This window comes from Channa argus, chromosome 1 (genome assembly GCF_033026475.1).
Source record: "Channa argus isolate prfri chromosome 1, Channa argus male v1.0, whole genome shotgun sequence".
NCBI lineage: Eukaryota > Metazoa > Chordata > Actinopteri > Anabantiformes > Channidae > Channa > Channa argus.
Window position 1 is genome coordinate 3,505,391 of NC_090197.1, and position 22,317 is coordinate 3,527,707.

At 40.4% G+C, this 22,317-nt stretch overlaps 1 long non-coding RNA gene across 9 annotated transcripts in view; it reads left to right on the plus strand.

The window, feature by feature from the left end:
• Window positions 1-297: 297 nt before the first annotated feature.
• LOC137129427 (uncharacterized) overlaps window positions 298-22,317 on the plus strand; it is a 45,510-nt gene continuing 23,490 nt past the window's right edge. Inside the window, exons 1-5 of one of the 9 annotated variants that reach the window (XR_010914712.1) lie at window positions 298-2,703; window positions 3,084-3,167; window positions 4,333-4,490; window positions 9,013-9,102; window positions 10,785-22,292. This is a non-coding gene — a long non-coding RNA (uncharacterized lncRNA). Of the gene's footprint in view, window positions 2,704-3,083; window positions 3,168-4,332; window positions 4,491-9,012; window positions 9,103-10,784; window positions 22,293-22,317 lie in introns of those variants that run through there. The other 8 variants (XR_010914722.1, XR_010914710.1, XR_010914725.1 and 5 more) reach the window with 8 other exon arrangements.

The following is a 22,317-nucleotide window of genomic DNA, read 5'->3' on the forward strand; positions in this document are numbered from 1 at the left end:
CGTGCAGTTAAAGTGACACAATGTGACAATCGCTGCAATCATTTAAACGGTGTTTAACAATGACACACTTGCGTTCTTGTAGTTCTTCATATTAGTGATCATCTACAAACCTCGTGACATGTAAATAAAAGAGACCGCATTATTTGCCTGTTTATCATTGTAAATAGTCCAAATACAGCATATTACGTTGCGTATTTACTGGGGGAGGGGCTTGTGTTAGTGTAACAGTGTGTGGGCACTATGGCTCATGGTGTGTGCATCAACACCACGGATGCTGATGCTGACGGCTCCTCTCCTCTTTAGCAGGGAGGACACGTGATCTCCCAACAGAGTTGTGTTTGTTTTTGCTGCAGTGGGTCCACTGATCAGGACCATTTATTACTTACGAGTTTGAGCTTGTTTATTGTGTATTTTCTCTCTTTATAATTACTATTAACAATTTATTGCAATTTTACATTGAAGTTGTAAAAGTTAAAGTTGTTGAACGCCCATTTTACCCACGTGACTCAGGTTCTGTGGCATCTTTTTTTCTTATAGTCATATAGTCTATATAGTCTTATAGTCCCAGTCATGTTACTTGGCCTGTAGAAAATTCACTAAAAACTAATTTTGAGATGCTGTTGTTGTTGTTGTTGTTGTTGTTGCTGATTTCAAATTATTTTCAAATCCCCGCATTCTGGAAATGGGGTTTGAAGTCTGAAAATGTAATCTGAACATGCACTTTGGCTCCGTTGGATGAAAATCAACCAGACAGTTGCTGCAACCAGACAGTTGCAGCACAGGAGAGTGGCCCCTAGGTGGCGCCGGTCCCAGCGCGTAGATGGCTCGCGGCTGTAAAACTCCACAGGGATCACGAGTCCTGGGCTTCACGAGAAGAACAAAAGTCCACGTTAAACTGCGATTGATCGCTACAACGGGGCGTCACAGTTGCTGGGAGAGACACCGGAGACCAGACCGCACAGCAAACATGGCTCTTCACGCCCCGTTTTTGTGTTTCGTGAGACTAGTTTGTATAAGTTTACTCCGAAGGCGACTTGTTTATGGGAAAACGGAACAAGGTCACGCGTCATTGGGACCTGCCGAGAAGGAAAACCTGAAACGTTGTGGTTTGTGTTTTGTGTGGTTGATGAGCCACATTTGTCCCTCTTGGTTAATTTTTAAACTGATTCTTGGTTGTTTTGGTTCCTCGTAGTTTTTTTTTTTTTTTTCTGCGACCTGACTGCGCGCACACCGGGCTCGTTCGCGGTGCGGTGGAACCACATCAACAGGAGCGTGCGCTGCGTGCACGGGAGCAGGTGAAGTGGCCTCACAGTCCATTTCTCCTTAATTAAAGGTACAATCTTTACAGCGTTTCTCATTGGCTAAGACGTATTTAAGCATCACCTTCTCAGCACAACAAAAATCTTCTCGTGCACACGAGTTAACACTTTTAGTTTCACTTTAGTTCCACACAGTTTTTACTTCATTTTACAAAATGTGATCCCAAACTTTATTTAAACACATGTTCCCTGTTAGAAACGACTTGCAAAATGATGAATCTGGTGTAAATGTATGCAGCCTCCCACACAAACTTCTCCCTTCAGTGGTCAGTTCTCTAGAAAAGATGCTCGTCTGTGCTGCTGTTATTCTGGGTCAAAGACGAGGAAAAACAGTCAGCGTGATGGTGAAGTCTTCATTTTGTTTCATTTAGTTTTCTTTTATTCCTCCGTATTTGCAGTTTAGTTTTTATGGTGTTCAGCTTTTCTGTATTTGAACAATATGGAAGAAGAATGAAATATGGTGCAGTACAGTAAAGAGAAACATTACTTTCACATTTTAGGTGTCATTCCTACTGTCTGAATTAGTCTAGCTGTTCACTGAAGGTCCTGCATGTTGGACGCAGAAAGACCTGCACACGGGAACGAATCAAGAAAACCTTCGTAAGAAAATCTCTTTTTTTTTCAGGATTTCAACAGGCCATCTCAGTGCAGGAATCCCACCCCATCAGGCGTGGCCGCCAACAGGAAGGGCGTCTGGCGGGAAACTTTCTCACGCCGAATTAACATGGACAAACCAAAAGCTGTTGATCTACCTTGTAGCGACTGATTGAAAGAGTTTGTGCACGTTTTTAAGGTTGTGTTAGTGTTTGACAAACAAAGTCATTCTGGGCATTTCTACTTTTCTCCTGTTTAAAGGAGAAATCCACATTTTATAAAATGAAAGATTTACATTATATTTCGTCTGATGATAATAGAGAGTGATTTGAACACTCAGGTTGAACCAGCCTCAACACTTAGGCAAAAGTAAAAGTAAAAGTAACGCTGATTTAATATTAACATGTGATACCTGGACCCGAATCTGAATGTTGATCTTGCACAAAAGTGGTGATGGAGGAGTGTTTTTAAGGAAGGAGGATTTTAATGAAGGAAAGTAGTGCAGTTGAGGAGAGAGGACGAGTGTTTGTTTTCTGCTGACCAATCAGAATTGTATCAGGACTCACTGTAATGACAAAGTTGTTTTTAGGACTGATTTTTTACTTTAAGGATCATTAAAGTGTAAGTTATTATTCTGTCTTTATATGTTTGTGAACATTCAGTGACACATTGTCTCTATGCATAGTCCGGCGGTTTGATGGACATCAGTGTGTCTGTCCCAGTGTTTGACACCACCTTCAGTCTGTCCAGTCCGGAGGAGGAGAACACTGACTGGTACCTCGGTCATCATGTGAGTCTCATTATAGGTTTGACTCATTGGAATCAACCGAGGGATTCTGATACTGCATTCATACAGGAAAAATGAACAGAACGGCCATATGTTTGTTCTTTGGTAGAAGCAATAAGACAAACAATATAAATATTTTAAAAAGGTCTATTTCTGGGGGCATGGTAGATCAATGGGTGGAGCATTGAGTTGGAATGCAGAAGGACGTGGGATCGAATTCCGGAGCAAAGAAAAAAATGGGAGCGATGCGGCAGGAAGGGCATCCGTTGTAAAAAACGTGCCAAAACAACATGTGGACTCATGATCCGCTGTGGAGACCCCTAGCAGATTGATTATTAAAACACCCAGTGACCCTCACACATCATGTTTTTGTGTTCGTGTAGATTCGGCTCACAGCAAAGTACCAGGGACTGAGGTCTGGGACGTGACGATATGTCAAAGTCATCAGCGGTTTCCCTTCACGATGGGTAAGACTGTTTCTGCTTTTCCACATACGTGCTGGGGGACCAGGGGTTGAGCTCTGAGGGGTCACCCATCCCCTGAACAGAAGCTCTCCTCTGTAACCACTGGCTTGAGACTTCACCGCACAACATTTGCACAAACACAAATCTCTAGTAGTTTGCTGTAGCTTCACCAGAACCTTCAATTCCGTCAGATACCAAGCCGGACAAAAGAAACAGTTTGGACATAAATCCAGTTGTTTTTCAGCACCATCCTGAGTCATGTTCACATACTTAAGTTCCCCAGTAAAACAACAGACTGGCTTAAAGATCCTCAGACTCAGTACCACATATAGGTTTAAAGCAAATAAAACTGTAAACAGCAGGTGTCACTGTTTGCAGCTCCAAAGCTCCATCGGGCTTCGTCTGACCGTCCTCTGCAAAGACACAACCGCGTAGTTAGTTTGCATTATAAACGAATGGCTTAAGACACAGCACAGCGTTGTCATCAACACTATCGTATCATATCACAGATGTAATCTCAGCCTTTGTCTGTTAAATGCAGCATCATCACTGAAATATATTTTTGAACTGATACAAAAGCTGTTGAATCCTGCAGGGAAAGCACATACTTTTTGCCAAATTACATGGAATATTGTGCAGCACTGTCTTGTTCAAAGTCTTAATTTTTGTCTTTTTAAGACAACAAAGCTGCAAAGAAATGGAGGATGAAGCTCCTTTTAGGAAAATAACAGCTTTTCATTATAACATACAAATCTGTTAATGATATATAACAGACTCTTTGTGATGAAAGTCTGGTTTGAAGTTGAAGTGAAGGTAATTACCTACGAAGTCAGAGGAGGTTTAGAAATAGTAGCAAAGAAACCTAAAGAAAACTGATGAAACAGAAAAGAAAAAAAAAACATTATCAACCCACTTATTAATCAGTGTCACGAATTTCAATTCCAATACAAACTATTAGAGCAGCTTTATTAAATCTTGATTTTTATGAAGTGCCAGTGAAAACCTTTCTTCTGAGACATTTTTGTGTTTCGCCCTCTGTGACTTTTTTGTTTTTCAAATTGTGAATTTCAGAGCTCCAAAATGTGTCCAAACACTTTTTAAGTCGTCAAATGTTGTGATACTCATCTTATCCACAAGATGGTGATGTAGTATTTTCTCTGGATTCCAGGATCCTGGGAATTGTTCCTCCCGCAGCTGATTACTCAGATGCACAGTATTAGTGGATTGTTACCCACACAGCATCACTGCTGCACATCAGTTTGTTTCACTTCCTTCATCCAGTGACTTGGCTTTTAAAAAGTGGATCTGAAGTTGATTCACAACCAGGTTGGTCATTGTCCTTTGTAGCCAAATCCATAGATTTGATAATGAAAAGGGCAAAGAGCTTAAATCCTGTAGTGAGGAGCTGATCTGTCCAAGGTGCTGGGATGTAGCCTGACTTCCACATAAGCTCATATCTGCAGGCCCCACAATATTACCACAATGATCGGTCTGCATAAAGCTAACTAAGATGACAAAATTAGTTTATTAGGATCAGTGAAGTCTGTAGTTTCCTTGTTGTTGCACACTTCCACATTGACCAAGCGCTCAGCCTCTGGATATGCCCCCGTTGTAAAATGTTCCTTTGTCTGGAGGAATTCTTTGAAGTTATTTTCCCAGATAAGTGATGCACATTCCACTTTCTTTTCTTTCTTCTTTAACGAGCTGTCATGATCATCATCAGCTTAAAGTCACTTTGCCTGTGAAAGGAAACACGAATAGACGTCAGTAGGAAGAAACAGTCTTTGGCTAATGATACAGGAAGCCCTCAGATGTTTCAGAGACAGTTGCATGTTGACGTCACGATGTGTGAGATACGACGTATGAATCGTATTAAGAGTCTGTTTGCCGTTAGTGTTGTGTGTTTAATTGGACACAGTTTTCACGGATCTGAGTTCATTCTGTTACAGTTTTGACCAAATCTAAAAAAAAAAGCATTTTTCCACCTGCATGACTCTTAGAATTCTTTGCATCCTCCATCTGCATTTATGTTCCCAGATGATGCAACAACGAGTCAAAAGAAAGTTAGACAGATGAGGTGGTGCTGACTATATGATTACCGAAGGTGATTAAGTCTGGTCAAACTTGGATTTCTTTGAGGAATATCCCCTTGCAGAGGCACGACACTGCTTTAATGGGGTGAGTCAGGTCACCGCATTAAAGCAGATTTTCTAAAGCATCTTCTATTAATTTGTGGAGTGATTAGGGGATTTTTGGAGGATTTGTGAGTCTGGACATAACCAGACAAATAACATTCTCAAGCCTGGCAGAAAGTGGAGAGGGCGATAGGAAGGACATCCAGTGTAAAAAAACCCAATTAATAAATCAACGTGCCGACCAATGTTGAGCCTGGGTGACTCTTGTAAGTTTACTCAATGTTCTTTATGTATTTTATGCCAAAGCAAGATGTTTTCCTATTCCCAACCTTCTTGATTATGTGTCTAACTACAAATTAGGACAAACTAATTTGTCCTGTGATGATGACCTACTGAGTCAGCTAGCGGGTCACTACTGACCCATATCCACAGTGCTCATAACAACGGATACAAGAGAAAACTCGATGGACGGATGTGTAGAGCAGACAGGACTTACACTCATCAGGCTTGTGTGTGTGTGTTGGGTCCTTCGAACAGTGTTGTTTGCCCGGTCAGAGTTGGTGTTTTGAACACTTACTCGCTTCTTAAAATTTGTATTTTTATTTATGATGGCTTTATGTTGTGGTAACTGAGCATCTCTCAAGCTTTGTCAATAATGGCCAGCAATGACACCAGAGACAGCAAATGCAGATTAATTGCAGAAGCTGGTGATAGATCCAGGCCAAACTGTGACTCCCATCCCACTAGCTGTACTGAGTCACTGCTCCAGACACAATGCGGAGGAAAGATTAGGATTCCATCCATATTTTGCCAAAACAAAGTTCGGAAACTACTTTTCGATCCTTTGAATATCGATTATATGAGGATATATTGTCCTGTGTTTTATCCTTTGTATAATAGGATTTATGTCACCCGCACACTAATGCCAATGTAGGGTGGTAACTGAGACGCACTGCTAAACCAAGCCAGAGGTTTTGCATCATCACGTCGACGTGTTTGTTTGACTCACCGGTTGACAAAAGGCGCATGGATCTGAACAATATTGTATTATTGTATCAAATTTTTTGTTAATGTCTTAACAATGACATCCCGAGCCCAAGAAGTGACTCATCTCTGATGTTCAGCTAATCAGAGTACTGTAAACACTTTGTAGGTGCAAACAGACAAATGCTATTCTAAACACGCTTTATTCAAACAACACGCCCACGTTAACTCCAGTGACAGTGCTTGACGCAGATAGTGATAGTGATGAATGAGGAAGCATATCACACACCCGCTGCCCATTAAAGAAATTTGCGCATTCATGGTTAGCTTGCAATTTTTACTGACACGGGCACAGAACTTATTCACAGCAGCAATACTGTGAAAATCCTATGGAAACTCTTTACCATCCTCTGCTTGGTTAAAGACCTCAAGCAGAACTTGATTTACACCATGTACAGTAGCTCCTGCCCTGCATCACATTGTTTACTGTATATTTTCAAATGAGCCTGGTCCCTAAAAATCACCATTTTAGATTTAACAGGGTTATTGCCTGCATTGTTTTGGAGCCTTGTCTCAGTCTCCGCGTCTCCTGACGAAGGCATTTGGCTTTCTAATTATACAGATAAGGCCTGTAGAGTTTTGCAAAAAGGAGACATTATTCCTTTAATAGACAGCATTTCTTTCCATCTAGAGCTGCTGCTTCCCTTTTATCTGATTGGGTTCCTATTTACATAAAGGCTGCTTCATTTTTAAGAACTTTTTGACTATTATCTGGAAATGGAGGATGTAGCATAGAGACAGGTCTTGATAGACCAACAGGCCTGTTTGCACAACTTTTGATAATGCTAACTATATTTAATGGTCCAAAGAAGTGTCGCAGCACTTGAATAGTTCTGCTGATCAAATCACAAGTTTGTGGAATCATTAAAATATCACCATGCTCCTCTCAATAGAATTGACTGTGTGGTTTGATATTCAATTCAATTTAAATTCAACTTTATTTATATAGCGCTGATTCACAACAAAGTCATCTCAGGCCACTTTACAGAATAAAGTCAAGATTATAAAGATATATAAAGAGAACCCAACAATTCCCCCTTGAACAAGCCATAGGCAACAGTGGAGAGGAAAAACTCCCTTTAACGGAAGAAACCTCCAGCAGAACCAGGCTCAGGGTGAGCGGCCATCTGCCTTGACCAGTTTGGGTGAGTGGAAAGTGAAGAGAGATAAGAAAAAGAGAAACAAACGCAACAACAAAACATGGGGCAGGTGGACCAGTAGCTGCACGCTGGAAAACGCACAGCTTCAAAGCCGGGGGACACCTGCAGAGAGGGACAGAGAGACAAAGAGGGAGAAAGACAACTACGGAAGAAAACACAGTTAATGTTATACAGTGGTGACAATTGTGGGGTGAGAGGAGAGAGGGACAAGGGGAGGGGGGTCCCCCAGCAGTCTAAGCCTATAGCAGCATGATTATAACTTAGTATAAACTTTATCAAAGACGAAGGTTTTAAGCCTAAACTCAATCATTGCACAGAGGAACTTGGCTAAAATCTGAAGACAGAGTGGACTTTTCTCAGTCACAAGCACGACCGAGCTGGGAGGATGTTAATCATTAACAGTAATTTTAGTTTCCAGCTAAAGACAGCAGGTGGTTTTAGAAAAATGTCCAACTATTAAAATGAAGCACGGAGAAAAAACAAGCAAAACAAAAACAGCTGCAGACTCTCTGCTCTAGTTTTTCTCTTTCAGGTTCCAGGAAACAGAATTTTAGCTCAGCAGGTGGATTCAGCCCGTGGAATTGGTGTCGCTTGCATGACCACGTTTGTCGGCTCTTCAGAAAATCAGTGCAGGAATAAAGGCCGCGGTGTTAACAGCACCACCACAAGTTCACGTAAAAATTGGAAGCTACGCCATCCAAGCTCTTCTGCTTTCCCTTCCTCTCACACAGGTGCAGAATGCACATGCTAGTTGGTTGTTTGGTGCGTTTAAGTGCCACTGTGTAGGACCAGGACAAAGCCAAAGTGAGGTGACGCAGCATTTTATTTTGATGACGTTGGCTTAAAGTGAAACCTGGTCCTGTTTCTTTATGGTGGAACAACAATAAGACAAAAGAAAAATAAATTTTGCTGCTGGTTAGAAATAGAGCGTCCTCTGACTGTTCTGAACGGACAAAAGGTCGTTGAGCACACTTGCGTCAAAGTGTGCACAGCTGTAGGATCAGGAATGTGTTGGCTGTACCTCATCTTTAGAGAGAAGACACAAAAGGCCTCTTTCACTCCTCTTGTAAACCACAGGTCTCCTACTGCCAGCATGGGGATGTTATCGTGATAGGAGTCTGTGGGTTTCATCCCACAGTCCAAAGACATGCATGTTCGATTAATTGGTGACTCTAAATTGCCAGTACGTGACCCTGAAAAGTATATGTGGTTACAGATACTGGATGATTCTGGAGCGTTAGCAGCAATGTGGCCTGTTTTCCTTGACCGTAATAAGCTCATGTGACTTGTTTGGTCTTTGCAAATGTTCAATATAGTAGCTAACACACACACACACACACACACACACACACCGTTTGCCTTTATTCACAAAAATGTCCGTTTCATTGAGCTGCATGTGATAATTGGTGTCCTTGTAATAATTTAGCCCCTAATTCGGGATGATTAGTTCTGTACTGCATGTGAACTCATTTTGTGTCGCCCATAATTCTCGTTTGCTCTGTACAACAGAACTCAACACAGGGCTTTTATGGGAATCTACTGCTATCACTTTACAGTAGTTCCTTATTGGTGAAACAAAGAACTTCACATCATCCCCAGGTGAGAAGGAGGGAAGAGGTGGGGGCTCAAATGCTTCCTTTTGTTCTAGGAAATCCATGTGTTTTCCATTAGTATGTGACTCGTAGAACAAAATGTTTCTGCTTTGGGAGGTGTATTTGCATGTTGCTATTAGCAGGAAATTATATCAGAATTCTAACTTATTTTATGTAACAGCAGGCCCCTTTCAACCATGGTTTGCATGATGAGGGCACCAGCAGTGCACTGGATTGCATAATACATTTACAAAACAAATTATTCTCTCTGCCTATTTTTATCTTTATTTGTTTTACTATCTTTGTCAATTCCAGCTAACTTTATCTGCAAAAATGGACAGATCATGTTCCGTCTGCGGGATTTTTTTTTTTTTTTTTTTTTTTGCATGATTTAGCACCAAACAGATAGAAAGAGAACTATAAGTTGTAGATATGCAACTATGAGCTTTAACATATGTGAGACTAAGTTTGCATAAGTTAATAAGTTGCCTAACTGAGAACATGTGCTTAACTTCCGCAGAGAGACTGGAAAAAAAGCGCAGCCCGACTCAGACAGAGCACTTTTTAGCCACTTTTTTTAGCATCGTATTTTTCACTCCACAGCCGAACCACTAGCTTTTGGCAAAGATCACGGTTTGGGTAAAATAATAATAATAACTCGCCGAAGCAACAGCAGTTTGAATCAAGGAATGACGGGCACTTGTACTTCAGCTGCCACATGTTTCGGGGTCAGCTCCAGTTATGTTTTGGCTCCTGCTTGAAATGCGGTTTGCATTACAACAAAGCAAACACATTTTGTATTTAACCTCTTGGCACCTGGTGTCCACATGCGTGTACATCACATTTTGGGTTATATTTCCATAGTAGTTAATTCTACTTAACTGAGACCTCTTGGCCACGTATACGCACACTTACACTGAACTATTTAGAACAGTACATAGATAAAGATTTGATGAAAATGATTTCAGATTGCTCTGATGCTATGATACTACATAGCTACAATATGCGGTACATTAAAGAACATCATGATGCAGTGATGCTTAGTTTTTATACTTATGAAGTTCCAATAAGCCCAAATAGCAAAGAGAAATACAAAATGAATGAGCTCCCCTTTGACTCATTGTGTATGTTACAATACAATCCTATGACATTCTTTTGGAAGTTTTTGTCTAACACTCATTGTGGTCATGCACAAAACAGGGTTTTCCAAATCACCTGCTAAACAGCTTAATTACCTGTAATGTGTCTTTTGTCACATACTTGTGCTGGAAGCCAACCCACAGTCCTCTCATGGGTGAATGCACCAGTGATCAGGTTGTTTAGGAAAATTCTCTCCTATCACGGAGAAACTTTGCATGGATTTATTATATTAGGGATGATAAATGTAATAAATGCAAACAAACGTCCTGCTTATTATGTCCACTCGATGTGTTTACAGTGACGCTATTACTACTGCGTGTGCAGGTAAAACATTGTCAAATTTTCACACCACAAATTTCAATTTCTGTGTTAACTGTGTCCCCCAACAGTTAACACGGAGACTTTGCATTCTTTAAGGCAACTAATGATAATATTTTTACTGGCATGAATATGGCTGAAGATGACGTTAACTAGCTGCTACATATCTATAAGTTCAAAGGATTTAATAATATGTAGTTATTTGTGGTGTGTGCATGTGTGTTTTCTCAGCAGGAAGTCCCATAAACTGGTATTAGCTTCTCTGAATGAGGACTTCCTTCCCCAGTTCTTTCCAGAAAGAAAACCCGTCTGCTAAAGATGAAAGACGGCTTTACTGGCACAGAGGGAAGTCATTACCATCAAAACTCGGTGATTATTACAACATCTACTGGAAGTAAATTTATTTTGTTAAAAATGTATCGATTAGTAAATTTTAACCAAAATAAATTGTTGTTTTTTGTTTTTTTTTTTATTAAAAAGATAAAGGTGTGCACTGTTTAAAAAATATATATCATTTGCGGTTCAGTAAACATTTAAGGCAAATATGCATAAATGGGTTTTCGGGGAGGCAGTGGCTCAGTTGGTAGAGTGGCCGTCCACCGGCCACAGCGTCGGAGCCACTCGCCCCGCTTTTCCCGACCACATGTCGAAGTGTCCCTGGGCAAGACAACGAACCCCCAACAGCCCGTCCCCATCCCCAGCCACGCAGTGCCAGTCCCAAGCTCGGCCGAAAATGGGGAGGGTTGCGTCAGGAAGGTAGAAAAAAAAACTGTGCCAAATCATGTAGACAAATGATCCACTGTGGCGAACCTGAACTCGCAGGATAAGCCGAAAGGAGGAAAAAAAAAAAACCTATGTCTTTTCGAATTTGTTGTGGTGCAGCGATAAAAAAATATGCAGATGAACTCATGCAGCCTGAGTTCAGATTCAGAATCCTGTCTGTGGCTAAATTGAGGCAGGCGTAACACAAACATGTCTGAGATTTTTCTTTTACAGGGGACGTCACCTAAATATGAACGACCAAGCTGCCTGACAGACAAAATCCTGGGCTCGCAAATCTACGCCATAAAGAGTTTATTTGCCTTTGGCAGTATTTGACAGGACAATCAATAAGAAAGTAATTTACTACTTTCAATTCAGGAGATTTTCCGGGTTCATCTTTGATTGTTAACAGTGCCCATACAGGTGTGCTCACATATTTTACTTTCATTGGATGACTCCCTTAGTAGTAACGTAAAGCAGCAGGTGCAGCAAGTGGAGCAGGTCGGCAAGCGGAAACAGGAGGCCCAAGTTACTTTAAGGGATGGTTGGACTAAAACGAGTTATTTCCAGTAAATAGAGTTGAAAACAAGAAGGAGAATATGTCGCGTTTAGCAAGAAGATGCTCAGAAACCAAAAGTTACAAGTACTTGGATTATTCTTATTCTAATCCTAATCCAGACAGCTAGAAAGGGGAATCCCTAGTTTGTGCTCCTCTGTGATCCACGCTCCTCTTGGCCTCCTTACTACTGACTGTGACCTTAAACAGACGTTTTCAAAGGTGTGGCACAGTTAGGACTATAAGTGGAGTATTAGTGGCTTTACCATGAGTAAAGCCGCAGCATGGGTGGGGGGATATCCAGATTTGGATTGGGTGGATCCATTTAAACGAAACACAGTGTGTTATAGGAAACTCTTAGTATGATTTGTCACCCTCCCTATAATGCTCACCAACCCTAACCTCAATATTTTCCATGAAATGGGAAAATTACTTGGTTTTCGCATCTGAAATGTTTCAACATGTGATGTATATGGTTTGGTGAGATTTGCAAATCATTGCGTCTGTTTTATGTTTTTTTTGTGTGTGTGTGTGTGTGTGTGTGATGTATGTAGAAATATGTAAATACTTGGGAGAAGTATCTTAATCCATGCGTTAAAGGTTGAAGGTCGAATGTGATGGTGAGTTTGACGTGTTCTCCAGACACTCAGCAAACAGAAACAACAATCCAGTGTCAATAATGTGAATTTACTTTATGCTTTTTGCTAATTTTGTCTCATATAGTCCACTTAGTTTATGCCAGCGTGATTTGGCAGAAAATGGATTTCACAGGATGCTGCTGTGTAACACTGTGGTTTTCCATCTGGTTTTTGTTTGATTGAATTACTTTACTCAAAACACTTCGAACAATGGGGAGAAAAGCTTCAGCGCCGGTGTGGTTTACCCAGTAAACACTGATGCTCCTGTGTTGCCATCGTAAAAGACGTCCAGGAAAGACATTTGTCAGTCGTGAAATGTGGCTCAGAGAGTGAGCTGCACACAGTAGCTACAGTAGAAGGAACAGAAGGTTTGTCCCCTGGTTAAAATACGTGGAGTCTGTTGCAGGTTCTGTATTTTATTATCCACATGATACATTTTGTTGTGTGTGTTTTCCCTTGATTTAAATTAAATTTACAGCTAAACTGCAACTGCACACATGTTTAAAACATTGTGTTACAACGGTGGCAACATGGTGGTTTGAATGGGTTTGGGCCAAGCACATGTGGATCTGGTTTAAGGCGCTAAATCAGGACTGATGTAACAAAAGTCACAGACATTTATCATACACATCGTTTTCTTTATGAGTGTATGTAGACTAGTAGTAGTTTAATCTTTGACAGGTGACAGGTTTTCCTGCATTTACAGCTGCAAGTCTTGTGGAGACTATGTCTCTATTCGCTTTGCACATCTAGACAAATGAAAATTGTGCACATTCTTCTTTGTAAAATAGCTCAAGCTCAGTCAGATTGGATGGAGATTATCTGTGAACAGCAATTTTCAAGTCTCACCACAAATTCTCAAGTGGACTTACGGTCTGGACTGTGACTGGCTCATTCTAACACATGAATGTGCTTTGATCTAAACTGTTCCATTGTAGCTCTGGCTGTATGTTTAGGGTCTCTGTCCTGCTGGAAGGTGAACATCCTCCCCAGTCTCAAGTCTTTGCGAAATGGATTTCACAGGATGCTGCTGTGTAACACTGTGGTTTTCCATCTGGTTTTTGTTTGATTGAATTACTTTACTCAAAACACTTCGAACAATGGGGAGAAAAGCTTCAGCGCCGGTGTGGTTTACCCAGTAAACACTGATGCTGGCATGTTGCCATCGTAAAAGACGTCCAGGAAAGACATTTGTCAGACGTGAAATGTGGCTCAGAGAGTGAGCTGCACACAGTAGCTACAGTAGAAGGAACAGAAGGTTTGTCCCCTGGTTAAAATATGTGGAGTCTGTTGCAGGTTCTATATTTTATTATCCACATGATAGTTTTTGTTGTGTGTTTTTCCATTGATTTGAATTAAATTTACAGCTAAACTGCAACTGCACACATGTTTAAAACATTGTGTAACAATGGTGGCAACATGGTGGTTTGAATGGGTTTGGGCCAAGCACATGTGGTTTAAGGCGCTAAATCAGGACTGATGTAACAAAAGTCACAGACATTTATCATACACATAGTTTTCTTTGTTGACATATTTTATGTGATTGACACAAAGTTGTGAAGTGAAAGGAAAATGCTAAATGTTTTTTTTTTTAAAAAACAAATATCTGAAAAGTGTAGTTGTGTATTTGTATTCGCCCTGAGTCAATGCTTTGTAAAACCAGCTTTTGCTGCAATTACAGCTGCAGTTCTTTAGGAGTATGTCTCTATCCGCTTTGCACATCTAGACAAATGAAACTTGGGCACATTCTTCTTTGTAATATTAGCTCAAGCTCAGTCAGATTGGATGAAGAGCATCTGTGATTTCCATTTTCAGATGATACATTGTACAGTGCTCCATGAGATGTTCAAAGCTTATAACCTCAGCCTGCTTCAAACGTCTCCACAACTTTGTCCCTGACCGGTCTGCTGTGTTCCTTCATGATGTTTGTCACCAATGTTCTCTAACAAAGGGCTTCACAGAACAGCTGTCAACATACTGAGATTAGATTACACACAGGGGACTTCTGAAGACAATTGTTTCCACTGGATTTTAGTTGGTGGTATCAGAGTAAAGGGGGCTTAATACAAACCCACAGCATACTTTTATTTATTTGTAATACATTTTCTTTCACTTCACAGTTATGTGCCACTTTGTGTTGGTCTATCACGTAAAATCCCAACACAATGCATTTATGTTGGTGATGCAACGTGACAAAATGTAGAAAAGGCGTATGAATAATTTTGCAAGGCACTGTAACATGTTGCTTCATTATGTTTCTCTTGTGTTACTCCATGGAAGGACGTGTGTGGGGGTGTGTGTGTTTGCGTGTGTGAGACCTTTACTCATTGTGGAGCTGTGTGATGTGTGTATTTAAAACAAAAATGTGCACAGGTTATGTTATGCAGACACTATAGTCTCCTCCTTAAATTATTAGAAAAATGTAAATTAAAAACATGTCCATCTGACGGAGGCCCATGAGACCACCTGTATGGCCTTTATGTTACAATAACAAATAAGTCGGGCGCTTTCCTCCAGCTTAACTAGGACCCTGCTTTATTTTAACCAGGAAAACGCTTTATTGTAACCAGGAAAACGCTTTTATTGTAACCAGGAAAACACTTTTATTTTAACCAGGAAAACACTTTTATTTTAACCAGGAAAACACTTATATTTTAACTAGGAAAACGCTTTATTTTAACCAGGAAAACACTTTTATTTTAACCAGGAAAACACTTTTATTGTAACCAGGAAAACGCTTTTATTGTAACCAGGAAAACACTTTTATTTTAACCAGGAAAACACTTATATTTTAACTAGGAAAACGCTTTATTTTAACCAGGAAAACACTTTTATTTTAACCAGGAAAACACTTTTATTGTAACCAGGAAAACGCTTTTATTGTAACCAGGAAAACGCTTTTATTGTAACCAGGAAAACACTTTTATTTTAACCAGGAAAACACTTATATTTTAACCAGGAAAACGCTTTATTTTAACCAGGAAAACACTTTTATTTTAACCAGGAAAACACTTTTATTTTAACCAGGAAAACACTTTTATTTTAACCAGGAAAACACTTTTATTTTAACCAGGAAAACGCTTTATTGTAACCAGGAAAACGCTTTATTTTAACCAGGAAAACGCTTTTATTTTAACCAGGAAAACGCTTTTATTTCCATGGGAAACTAATTGTCCATCCTACTGGATGAGGTTGGAGGTTTTTGCAGAATATCAGCTGGTGCCATCTCGTCCAAGACGTTACCTCACCAAGATGTAGGACTATTAGACTGAGGAATTCATTCGCCCTCCTGAATAGCACTACAATACTCAACTCAACCTTCAGCCGCACCGTGTGTGATGTTTTTAGTAGTTTAGTAGTCTGGTATGTCTGTGGTTGCATGATTTGCTTAGTGTAGAGATAACAAAGTGTGTGTGTGTGTGTGTGTGTGTGTGAGAGATTGTGAGTGTGAATGGGTGAATATACACTAGTATTCGCTCACCTGCCTTTAGACCCATATGAACTTTAGTGACATCCAATTCTTAATCCATAGGGTTTAATATGACGTCTGCCCTTTGCAGCTATAACAGCTTCAACTCTTCTGGGAAGTGTGTTTATGAAATACATAATACACAGGTGTTCTATCGGGTTGAGGTCAGGACTCTGTGCAGGCCAGTCAAGTTCTTCCACACCAAACCCACTCATCCAAGTCTTTATGGACCTTGCTTTGTGCACCTGAATTCATTTATTTGGATGGGTCAGCAAATACTTTTGGCCACATAGTGTAAGTGCACAGCAGTACTATTTAAAATTCACACTTTACCTCACATTGTTCAGTCACTTGCCTCATGTTCGAGTCATAAAGCCTGACCTGAAGTTCATGACGGATTTCCTGAATTCAGAGTTTTCAGTGGCATTACCTGGAACTAGACACGGTGCATGAGTCGTCCAACAAGAGAAAAAAAAAAAAACGTACTGTCATAATGAATCCGGTAACCATTGTTTTTCTGCTTTGTTTGGTTTCCTGGCTGGCAGCTTTACAGTGCACGGCCAAATGGCTCAGTGCTGCAATGATTAAATCAAGTGCACATGTCGAAATAGGGAGCATTCACCCAACCGGTGTTTGTGTTCACGCACAAAAAGTTATTCTTTTTGAAATAGGGGGAAATTCCCCCCTCACTCACTGACATTTCCTGCTTTAAAAACACAAACACTGACCCTGTGTTTGTGGCCGCGAGTAAAATTCAGGAAGTCTCTACTTTCCCATAGTGTTTGTGTAAGAAGTGACTGACCCCTGACAAATCCAGCAGCCCAGTTTCTCAAACATGATAAATAAAACTCCTCTGTCTGCACCTGCTTCTTTCTTCAACCACATTTCCATCCATTTGTTCATCGTTTGTTGATCTCCCATTTGTAACTAGCCTTTGCAGCCGGAGCTCAGTTGGTAGAGTGGTCGTCCACACCCGGTCCGTCTAATTACGTGTCAAAATTTCCTTTGGGAAAGACCATGAACCACAAAGTTGTCCCAAACTTAGCATCGGATAAAGTTTTTTCTAAAAGACTTAATTGTACAAGTTTCAGCAGTTTCGGACCTGCAGAGTCACAGTTTCTGTGGTGGTGATTCTCAGATGCACTCATCCCACACAAGTTGACACTCCCTTACAAAGAAGCACACGAGTGCTTTTTAGCCCAAGTCTGAAAAATAGGACCCACAAATGCTATGAATGAACCTATGACTGAAGACATTTGCTCATTTTAAATTTGATTCCATGCTTCTGTCTACAAACCCTGAGTAAGACCCGACCTGAGTTATTGTTGCAATAACGCAAACGCTCCAGTTTTCCTGTTACCTGCGCTGACGTTTCCAGTTTTCTCTGGAAACGTCAGCGCAGGCCATTGCACTTGAAAATGCTCATGGGGGAGTTAAGAAGCCATTTGTTCTGTGACACACTGTAAACCCAAAAGCTCTTGACTTGAACTGTCATCAGCTCATCACATTGAGGTTTCCAGTGTATCTCATTCATGTGACGTGTTGTTCTTGCATCTAATCTCTTCCTTAGCGGATTTCCCGTTAATTTTGAAGTACTGGTGCAGCTTCCTTAAAAATATTTCTGTCTTTCATTATGCAGGATGAACAGCAAAGCATTCCCTTAATTGATGTTTTATCGTTTGCTTTTTTTATCAAAACATTAACATTTAGTCATTTAGCAGACGCTTTTATCCAAAGCGACTTGCAAGTGAGGTACAAGGCAGCAAGAATCTAAGACAAGGAGAAACATTATAAACCGGCATCCTCATGATTACAGCCTCAGGGGAAGAGTTTACACTGACTGTTCCCAACTGGTTTATTGAAACATGTTGTTTCCTCAAGGTGAAACAAAAGAACCAAATCCAGGCAACACAATTAGACTTTTTACAGGTATTCGCTTGCATCAGCTGCTGTGAAAGAGCACGAGGAAGCACTTCTGGTGCCACACTGGTGCAGCTGGGTTCAGAGATACTCTCATCCAAACCCTTTGAAGCAAAAATGTATGAAAAGCATCAGACTTTGTCAACCATGAGCATTTTGCAGCCAACATGTTAGTTACAATCACATACACTAAATGATTTCAAACAACTCTCTACAGCAAACTGTTACTAATCTGAGCCATATCATAACGTGTCTTAGATTAAAGAGACATCTGACATCTGACCTGTAGATTCTTTATTCATGTCTGTGTTGTAAAAGGAAGAAACAAAGAAGGGTCAAAGTACTGCAGTTCACATCACTATTACATTAGAGAAGTGGAGATTCTGCATAGTTCAGAAACAGTGGGTTGTGATTTTTAAGTGCATCAAAAGACCCAACAGGTCTCCAGGGAAGTGAGAAATCTAAAGACCAACTGTCTCCCCCACAACAACATCTCTCCCACAAGAGCAATAGGACCCCCACTTTGCACTTTCCAGTTTTAGATTGATGAGGAACCAAGCTATTTATGGATAACCCCCGTAACCTCGTGTGTACTCCAGTGTTGTTTTTAAAGCCTCGTCTCACTTTGTGTCAGCACAAAAATCATTGCCGAGAGAAAAAGAACCAGGGACAGAGGATGATAAAATCCCATAAGAGATTTTGAGACAGATAAAGACCATTTTGAAAATGACTAGTTTCCCATAAACACAAATAAATGATAACTCTTCAATGTGAGGATGTGCTTTTGGTAGCAAGTGCATATTACTGCTAGATTAATTTGTAATACGATTCCCCATTGTAGCTTGTTGTTTTAAATGATAAAATGACTTTACTTGTGTTTTCAGTTTGAACCCTATGCTATCTTATCCCTCCTACTGATGATGGCATGCATGAGATTCTTAGTGGGGGGCAAGGTCAGGAATCTATGACGGCCAAACCCTGATGTCTCATACCCGCTGAAATGCTCGGCCACCCTTTGAGCTCAGTGAATCATTGTTATCTTTAAATAGGAAGAAACCCACTGATGGGTTAAATCTGGTCATTCACCACATTCAGGTGGTCCGATGACTTAGTTTTGGGGGCAAATAGTGTCGACCAATGGCAGCAACCCCCATGTCATAACCCAAGCTGTTAAACTAGGCACGATGGATACATAACATGAGCATAACATGATTCCTTCTTACTCTGATGCATACATCACTGTTTAACAGGGGAAGTCTGGACCTATTGGACAATGTGTCCTTTTAAGGTCACTCGAGTCCAATCATCATGCTCCCTAACCACTGGACTGTTTATTTTCTGTAAAATGTGTGACATAGTTTGTGGCATTTATGTCTGGGCCATGGTATTTTTAATATTACCTCATTTGAAAGTGTAACTGGAACCGTAAACGTCAGGGGAAACTGGAGACATTTAAGATGGAGATCACTTCAGTGTTTTGAAGGATTTAAATGATTCATCGCACACACTAAATCACAATGCTGCCCGTTTAGTATGAAGGACTGTGTAATCTTTCACATGTCATTTATTCATTATTGTGAAAATTATCTGTGGGGGGCGACAAGTATGTGTAGAACTCCTATGTGGTTTCTGCAACATATGCGGATTTTCCACTCTACTTTTCTACATATTAACATACTGTTAAAAAACAATTGATGACTCTTCACATTGACTCAGAGGCATAAACATCAAAACATTGAAACATTTGAGTTTTGCTTTTAAAGTCTAATGTGAAAATATGTCATGGACTTTTTAACAGTTGACTTTATTCAGTCAGCTCAACAAAGAATAATCAACATTTATTTATTAATTTTTTTTTTTACAGATTCAGAATAATGTCAGAAGCAGCACACTTTTTTTTCAAAAAGTGAACTCATAGAAAATATTAAAGCGCCATTATATCTGAAGAAAGCTTGTGTTATGATTTAGTCTAGTCATTTTCATAATGGTCTTTATCTGTCTCAGAATCTCTTATGGGATTTCAACAGAAGCTGTACACCGCAAACCTAAATTAACAGTTGGGAAACGACTAGAGACACAAAATTAACAGCAACACACCAAACCTCAGACCAAAGTTGCCAGGAAAGAGACTCCAGACTTCACAGGAGTCAGGATTACTCAGGTAATAACACGGGTCAGGTAACTCATGAGTTTGATGTGTAGGCAGGGAGCGAGATGAGGATCTGGCAGGGAACTGTGGGAAAAGCTGGACCTTAATAGTGAGCGAAACAGGTGTAAACAATAAAGACTGATAAGGAAAGGTAAAGCTGCTGAAACGACCTGGGACAGGAAGTTGGAGAATAGGCTGCAAAATAAAAGCCCCAGGCAGGAAGTGGAACTGAGGGCCAGATCGTGACAGCTTGGGGTTAACACCATCAGCTCTTCTGGCCGAGAAGCTGACAGCGATGCAGGTGCGTCCTCCCACTGTTTCCTGGGTTGTTGACTATCTGACCACAGTGTGTCAGACAGAGTGAGAGTAACACTGGGTCCCCACAAGGGACAGTCCCCTCTCCCTTCCTCTTCACCCATTATACCACAGACTTCAGCTACCAGACTGAGTTATGCCACCTTCAGTTTTCTGATGACTCAGCCATATTTAGATGTATCAGTGAGGGTGATAACTTTGCAGCTCAATGTGGGAAAGACAAAAGAACTGGTTGTGGATCTAAGGGCCGAGGCACTGCTGGCTATTAGTAATAGAGCTGCCTCTATTTTCTGAGGAGGCTCAGGTCTTTTAACATCTGTAGAACCGTGCTGGGAATGTTTTATGAGTCTGGGGTTGCCTGTGTGATTCTGTTTCCTGTTGCGTCCGGGGGCAGTGGACTGAGAGCAACAGACGGATTTCACTTCATTTTTATCTTAATCTCTTTCTATCTTTAGGTATTATGATCTTATCCACAATTTCCTACTCTGGCGCGGAGCATCTGGGACGAAAACAAACTCCCCTCAGGGATTAATAAAGTATTTCTGACTGATTCTGATGATATGTAGGTTTACTCATATAACAAAGTAGCTACTGTCCTCTAGAAAGAACTTGATTTTAGAGACAAACCCAGTTGCTTAATTAGTAGCGAGCATTGTCATTCAGTGGATCTTCACATACACCAAAACTATTTTGTATAGATTTACAGTAACTAATCAGGATGATTTTAGGATAAGATTTGATGCCAACAGTTTTCAGTTATCACCTTTTTTAGCCGGATTGTTTTCTGAACTCCTTAAATCGCTGTGTATAATTAGGCCAGTGGGTGGTTTAACTTTGGGGGAAGATGTCGCAGTCTCCGTGAGCTTTTTCTGGGTTAAACTAGACCCCAATCTTTCCCTAACGTTAAACAGATGCTAGCAGGGTCCCAACAGCATGAGAGACCTGTTAAGCAGCGCTGCAGCCACTGCGCGCGGATATTACTGCGAAATCGGATATTTTGGCAAAATTTCAGATCAAGATTTGCAGCTTGCAAAATATAAACATTAACAAAATGTCCTAGTTATTTTAGAAAACACAATCAGTTTGCATTTCCTCCAACATGCAGCTTTTTGGAACAATTCTTAAGACACAGGTTTGCAAGTTCGCAAAATTTCTACATTTGCTGGAGATAAAACCTTGCAAGTAGCACAAATTTCAATTCTGCTCAAGCAGTGTGTTGTTTTTTTTATTATAAAATACATGTTTTTGTCCAGTTAATCCTTCAGTTGTAAGTTTAAATTTTATGTGAACTCTTGTCTTGTTGGTGTGTTTTATGGTTTTTTTTATTCTGCTTTATTTTGTAACATACGTAACATCCTTTGGGGCCTGTCCAAAAATGTGTCTACTCCCTCACTGGATTATTACTTCCTACTCTGTCCAGACATCCTGTACACGACCCTGAAGCATGTTCCTATTAGTCAAGTCGGGTTCTTTTACCTCTACACAAAGTGTTTTTGAGTTATCTTCCTTATGTTTTTTAACCCTTTTCGCCGCATCAATGAAACACACTGAACCCAACAAAAAACTGTGACCCTAATAAAAAGGCAGTTAAATGAGTTGGTTTTCCAGCTTATCAGTAGTAGATAAATGAAATTCTCCAACCAGAATATTGGCAAAAAGAACTGCTTGGCTGCTTTTTAAATTCCAAATGGGAGGGTTGTGTCAGGAAGGGCGTCCGGCGTAAAAACTGTCTCAAACCAACATGCGGACAATGATCCGCTGTGGCGACACTGAACTCACAGGATAAATCGAAATTACAAAACTAAGAAAAGTAGCCTGTGGAAGAGTCGTAAAGAGTGCATTTGTGTGTTTATATTAATATTTATGAAAGGTCTTTGCTTTTTTGCTCAGCACGATTCATGAATCTGCTCAGTAAATGTATTAAAAAAACTAATACATTAGTTAATGAAACAAAC